This window comes from Silene latifolia, chromosome Y, assembly GCF_048544455.1.
Source record: "Silene latifolia isolate original U9 population chromosome Y, ASM4854445v1, whole genome shotgun sequence".
Lineage (NCBI taxonomy): Eukaryota > Viridiplantae > Streptophyta > Magnoliopsida > Caryophyllales > Caryophyllaceae > Silene > Silene latifolia.
Window position 1 is genome coordinate 461,193,179 of NC_133538.1, and position 6,653 is coordinate 461,199,831.

At 40.8% G+C, this 6,653-nt stretch overlaps 1 non-coding gene across 1 annotated transcript; it reads left to right on the plus strand.

The window, feature by feature from the left end:
• Nucleotides 1–6,075: 6,075 nt before the first annotated feature.
• LOC141634900 (small nucleolar RNA R71) lies at nucleotides 6,076–6,182 on the plus strand. Its single transcript, XR_012539616.1, has one exon. It is a non-coding gene; the product is annotated as a small nucleolar RNA R71 (small nucleolar RNA).
• Nucleotides 6,183–6,653: the final 471 nt, after the last annotated feature.

Below are 6,653 nucleotides of genomic sequence, written 5' to 3' on the forward strand. Positions count from 1 at the left end.
GTCTCTGGGCGGCCGAATTCACAACCGTATGGGGGCCTAATTCAATGGATCCCGCACCAAAGCATATCGAAGTGGTACGCCTCCATCAAAACAACTTAAATTTCTCAACATTCAACAATTCATAACTTTTGAGGTTTCCTTGGCATTACATTACTTCCACATGACAAAATTTCTTTGAAATGAGCACTTCAAGCTTATTGATAGAAAATATTTTTGGGTTGCCTTACCACAAGGTCAAACAAGGTCACCTAGACAAGTTAACGAAGTCCACATCGCATCACGGGGTTGGATAGGTGACTCACATGCAAACCCTTGACTAGGCCTTGGGTCATGGGTCAAAAGACACTAGTATGACACTATCTAGGGTGTTTTACAACCATTCTATTAGGCAAAGTTCGAAGTTGAACAAGTATTTGTAATGGCTTAGTTGCTCTTGTCAAAGTTCCTAAATAGGCATTTTTCAAAACATTTCTAACATGCAACTACATGCCATGATGCAACTAATATAAACATCCTAATGCAAGTGATTCTATCAACTAATATGTCATATAAACTAAATGCAAGTCCTAAGTTCACATTGTTATACCGCATCAATCAAAATAAAGCCACATAGTCATTAACATAAAGAGGAAAAAGGAGATTGGAAAGATCATACCATGCGGTCTTCAATATCCTCATGTCTCGGATGTGGCGTAGTCAATCAATGTGAAAAAGGATAGAACAAACACAATATATACAAGACAATATATATAAGACTACAAAAGGAAATAAACATGTTTTTGGGTTTTCAATTTTCAAGTTTTTATGATTTTTGAGATTTATCAATTTTTTTTTGGTTTTTTTTTTTGAATAAAAGTTAAATGTTAGAATTCCCATCCCCACACTAATATGGGCATTGTCCTCAATGGCCAAAATGATGGAAATTATGCAAAGATGATGCATGATTTCTATACTAAATGCAATCTACACTAAGCTACACTACATGATGCATGGTTTTTTTTGTTATGACGGAGAGGATAATTTAGATTACCTCCCGTTGTGTATGCATTAACTTCCCCAAACCGAGTGAGACACTATTGCTAATTTCCAAAGATGGGTGTAGTTCATGCACACACTATGCTATGCATGAAACTAATTTGTCATTTTGGATTTTGAAAATGGGAACAATAAAATGAGAACACCTCAATGGTACCGAGGTGTGAGTCCTCTAATGGGGCTAGGACTACTCCAACAATGATCAAAATTATATAAAATACAAAGAGAGAAATAGACAAACCATGAGAGGGTAGGAGTCTCCAAGGCTTGCTAATCTTCCATCATGCTATCACCATCACTTTCCTCATTAGAAGTGGCCACATTGCCACTTCCCTTGTCATTTGCTTCTTCACTTTCTTCCTCATCTTCCTCATCATCATCTTCACCATTATCTTCACTATCCTCTTCTTCTTCACTTGCTTCTTCCTCAATATTATCATCAACTTCTTCATCATTACCAACAACCTCATTGTCACCCAAAACGACCCTAGATGCACCCGGAAATAGGACTTCTCTATCCGCCCAACTAGGCAAAGGACAAGATGGATCAAGTAGTCCTTGCCTAGCTAAGTGTAGGAGGGGTGGATATTGAGCCAAGTAGGCATTTTTCCGATCTTCATAGGCTTGCTTGTGCATTGCTTGCATGAGAAGAGTCAGATAGTCTTTCCCAACTTCAACTCCTTCCGGCTTGAACTCTTCATACTCAAAGGGGTAAGGTGGTATGACAATGGAAGAGGAGGGTATTTCAAGATCACCCTTTTGTTGTTGAATGATATACTCGGCCTCTTTAGAAAGGGGAAGTAGATAATTGGTCCGGTGGACGCTTAGACGACAAATCTTTGAAGGCAAGGTGAACGATCTAGCTTCACTAGTGAGCCATCCATACTTAGTGTCAAGGGGGTTATGGGCAACCCACTTGAACTTGTGTATCATAGTATGCATATCAACAAGATGACCACCCTCCTTTGTTTTGTACTTGTTATCCTTATTGAAGTTAGGATCAAAGTGCTTGGCTAGGATAGTGACTAGGCCGCCATTGACAATAACGGTTGTGCCCTTCTTCCCACAATCAATGTTGAGCCATCTATCTACCAAGAGCCTCAAAGAATTGTAAGGCTTGGTGTGTACTCTTCCGATGTTCAAAGCCGATTCAAGGAGAATAAAATCAAGTTTTGTGAAATGGTTGGTATCTTTCCTAGCAATTATGGTGTTACCCACGACCTTGTGCCATACTCTTATGCCCGGATGGTGGACCAAAAGAGCACGACTCGCATGAAAATCCTCAAATTTCTTCCCGGAGATTGCCTCCCAAAGAGGTTCGGGGTCATACTTTCCATAATTCTTAAAATAACTTGGTTCATCACTAAGACCCAAAATTTCACTCAATTCCCTAAAGGTAATGCGTCTACTAACATTAGCTAGACGAAACTCGAGATTCTCTCTATTCTCAACTTTGGTGACTTTCAAAGAACTTAAAAATTCCAAGGTAAGGGAGGGGTATGTCAATTCCTTTGTTTCAAACAATTTCTTCAACCCCATGGCATTGAAAAAGGCTCTAGTTTGCTCAAGAACACCCAATTTTTCTAAGGTATCTTCACATATGAATTTGGTGGATTGTAATGACTTCATAGCAAACTTGACAAAGGTATTTCTATGGGTATCGGAAATAAAAGTTACCTCCGGATAATGCAAAAGTTAATGAATTACCGGAGTAGAAGGTGTTGTTGCTCCCATAGAAGGTTGTTGTTGTTGTTGCACTTCCAAGTTTGGTGTTGCTACCACCATAGCCAATGCTTTCTTTGTTTGAAGAGCCTTTTGCCTTTGTGAGAGTGCCTTAGCCTTTGGTGCCTTTGTTGCCTTTGTTGCTCCCTTAGTCCTTTCCATTGATGAACTAACCAAGAAAAGAATGAAAAATCTTCAATTTGTAGTGTACCCAAATCGATTTGAAGGTGAAAGGCTTTGCCTTTATGAAATCAAAAGTCGACTCAAAGGTTGAAGATTTTGTGCTTGGTTTTGATTTTTGTTGAAGAAGGAGTGATTGATTTGTTGTTGGAAGGATGGTTTGATTTGTTTTTGGTGAATGTTGTTGAGGGTTTTTGTTTTTGTGATGGAGAGGATGAGGGTTTTGATGTTGTGGGTAGTGTTTATGAATGAATGAATGAATGAATGAAGGTGGGAGGGGTTTTAAAGAGACCGAAATTTTCGAATCTGCAGGGGCAATCCGTGCGGATTCTGCCCAATCCGTGCGGATTCTGCTCTTTCTGGGCTTTACAAAACTCGCCTAAAGACGGGCGGATTCTGATGAAGCCGCTCGGATTTGCTGAACACGGGACGGGCGGATTTGCTTGAAGACGGACGGATTTCAGTCCAGAAAATTTTGCTTGTTTTCCTCAGCTGCAAAGACGGACGTCTTTTTTTCAAGACGGGCGGATTATTCAAGACGGGCGGATTGTTGCTCAGGACGCCCGGATTCAGTCACAGTCAAGAAATTTTCAAAATTCAGCTCAGTTCAGGACGGGCGTCTTTTCTGTAATACGCTCGGATTCTTTAAGACGGGCGGATTCTGTGGAATCCGCTCGGATTCTTCCCCTGTGTACACGGATTCAGTTCCATCCGTGCACAATGCACTTCCCTTACCATTCTTCCATTCTTTCTTCAAGTCTTGTGTTCTTCATTGTGGGGGCACTACTAAGGCATGGATAGCCTAGGTATTTGTCATCCCCACACTAAGTTAAAATCACTACACATCAATTGAAATTGTTAGTCCCTCCCTCACTTCTCTCAAACATGACAATTATTTTGATCAAAGTAAAAATCCAAAGATGACAAAAATGCAATACAAGAATTGAAATGTAAGTTAAGGAGTTAGAAATATTTACAAGTGGTGGTTTAGGGAGGACTCCACCAAACTCTCATTCTTGATGAGATGTCAAGGGGGCATGTCCAAGGTGTTGTTGATGTTGCTCAACACCTTGAAGAAGTAATCAAAGGGTTGTTCATTATCATGGTAGAGGTCTTCAATAGACCTTGGCCTTTGTTGTTGGTCTTGATCAATGGCATTACCAATGTAGGGATTAAAAATCCCTTCAAATTCGTCGTCCCAAAGACCACAAACTTCATTGAGTTGATCATTGAAAATCTCTTGCTTAGATGGAGACAACTCTCCCAATTTCTTCTCTTGGCCAATGAGGCCATCCTCTTCTTCCTTGGTTGATTTTGATGAGCTTTGCAAGCTCTCCTTGTCACAATTCACTTGCTCTTTGAATGGAGCATCTTCAATTTTCTTCTTCCATTGGAGTTCCGATTTCTTCCTTTCATCCTTTCGGCTATAATGATCAATCATGAAACATGGTTCATGCAAACGAGGAGCTCTCATAGTCTTGTCAAGATTAAAAGTTATGCTTTCATCTCCCACTTCTAGAGTGAGCTCACCATGTTTCACATCAATTACCGCACCCGCGGTGTGTAGGAAAGGTCTTCCTAGGATGATTGGAATGTTGGAATCTTCCTCCATATCAACAATGACAAAGTCCACCGGGATGAAAAACTTCCCAATTCGCACGGGGACATCTTCCCGTATCCCTAACGGTGTCTTCGTCGATCTATCGGCCATTTGGAGTGTGATATTGGTGCATTTAAGCTCTCCCATCCCCAACCTTTTACTCACCGAGTACGGCATGACACTCACACTAGCCCCTAGATCACATAAGGCTTTGTTGATCGTTGTGTCGCCAATGGTACACGGTATTGAGAAGCTTCCCGGATCCTTTAACTTTGGAGGTGAACTCCCTTGAAGTATTGCACTACTCACCTTAGTGAAGGCGATAGTCTCAAGTTTCCGGATCGACTTCTTCTTTATGAGGATATCTTTCATGTATTTTGCATAGGCCGGTACGTGATTGATTAATTCCGTGAAAGGAATTGAGACTTCCAAATTCTTCACAATTTCCATGAACTTTCCAAGTTGATCATCAAATTTGGGCTTGGCTTGACGACTTGGAAAAGGGAGTCTAATCACAATGGGCTCCTTCTCCTTGACCTTGTGTTCACTTTTCTTTGAACTTTCTTCTTTTGATGATTCTCCATCTTTGGAGCTTTGCACAATTTCTTCCTTTTCACTAGCTTCCACAACTTCATCCTCAACTTGCTTCTTTGGTGCTTCATACCTTGTACCACTTCTCAAGTGAATGGCACTAACCGTTTCATGTCTAGGGGATTACTTTGAGGTGGTAATTGCCCCTTTGTCTTTGTGAGCTTGAAGATGCTAGTTGAGTCAATTGTGTTTCCAACATCTTGGTGTGAGCTAGAATGTTGTTGATGGTGGTTTCCTTTGCTTGGCTATCTTTTTGCATTTGAGTGAAAAATTCTTGTTGATTCTTTTGCATTTGGAGGACCGCTTTTTGGACATCAAAGCCTTGGTCATTTTGGTGATTGTATGGATTTTGATTTTGGTAACCTTGGTTTTGATTGTAAAAGGGTCTTTGATTTTGGTTTCTCATGGGTGGTGGAGTGTATGTTGTTTGAGGGTTTTGAACATTTTGGCTTTTGTATGAGAGATTTGAATGGAATTTGGTGTTTTCATTGTAAAAGTTGGAAAAAGGGGTACCACTCTTGTATGCTTGGAAAGCATTCACTTGTTCATTTGTTCCCCTACATTCACCTTGGTCATGTCCCAAAGTTCCGCAATTCTCACATATCCCACTTGGGATTGATGAGGATGCCGTCATGGCATTAACATGATGCTTTGATGATTTTTCCTCAAGTCTAGCCATAGCTTGTTCAAACTTCAAGTTGATTGTGTCAATGTGAGCACTAAGTTGAGCACCCAATTGAGTAACGGAGTCCACTTCATGCTTTCCTCCTCTAGTAGCCTTGCGAGGTCTACTATATTGTGAGTTATGGACCGCCATTTCCTCAATCTTGTTCCATGTTTGATTGTCATCAACTTCGGTGAACATTCCATTCGATTCCATATTGAGAATGTTCCTAGAATCTTCATATAAACCATTCCAAAATTGTTGTACCAAAAACCATTCGCTAAGTCCATGGTGAGGACATGAGCGACAAATTCCCTTAAACCGCTTCCAAGCTTCATACAAAGACTCTTCATCCCTTTGCTTAAAACCCGTAATTTGAGCTCTTAGCATGTTAGTCTTTTCCGGTGGGTAGAATTTTTTGTAGAAAGCTAGAGCCAACTTCTTCCAAGAATCTATTCCAAGGGTGGCCTTATCAAGGCCCTTCAACCATTGCTTCGCGGTGCCGATTAAGGAAAAAGGAAATAAGACCCATCTAATTTGGTCTTGAGTCACGCCCGTTTGAGAGATTGCATCACAATAGTCGCAAAAGGTTTCCATATGAGAATGAGGGTCCTCACTAGGCATCCTCCCAAATTGGCTCCTCTCAACTAATTGGATGAAGGCGGACTTGGCAATAAAACTTCCGGTTAGATGTTGCGGTGTAGGAGTACCATTTGGTAGATTCTCCTCGGTGGGTACGGAGTGTGACGAGAATTTAGGCATTGTAGGTGGATTTTGTGGGGTATTGTGTAATGGGTTCTCTTCTCCTTCTATTGCGAAAGGATTGACAAACTCACTAGTGGGTTGAACAACTTCACTAAT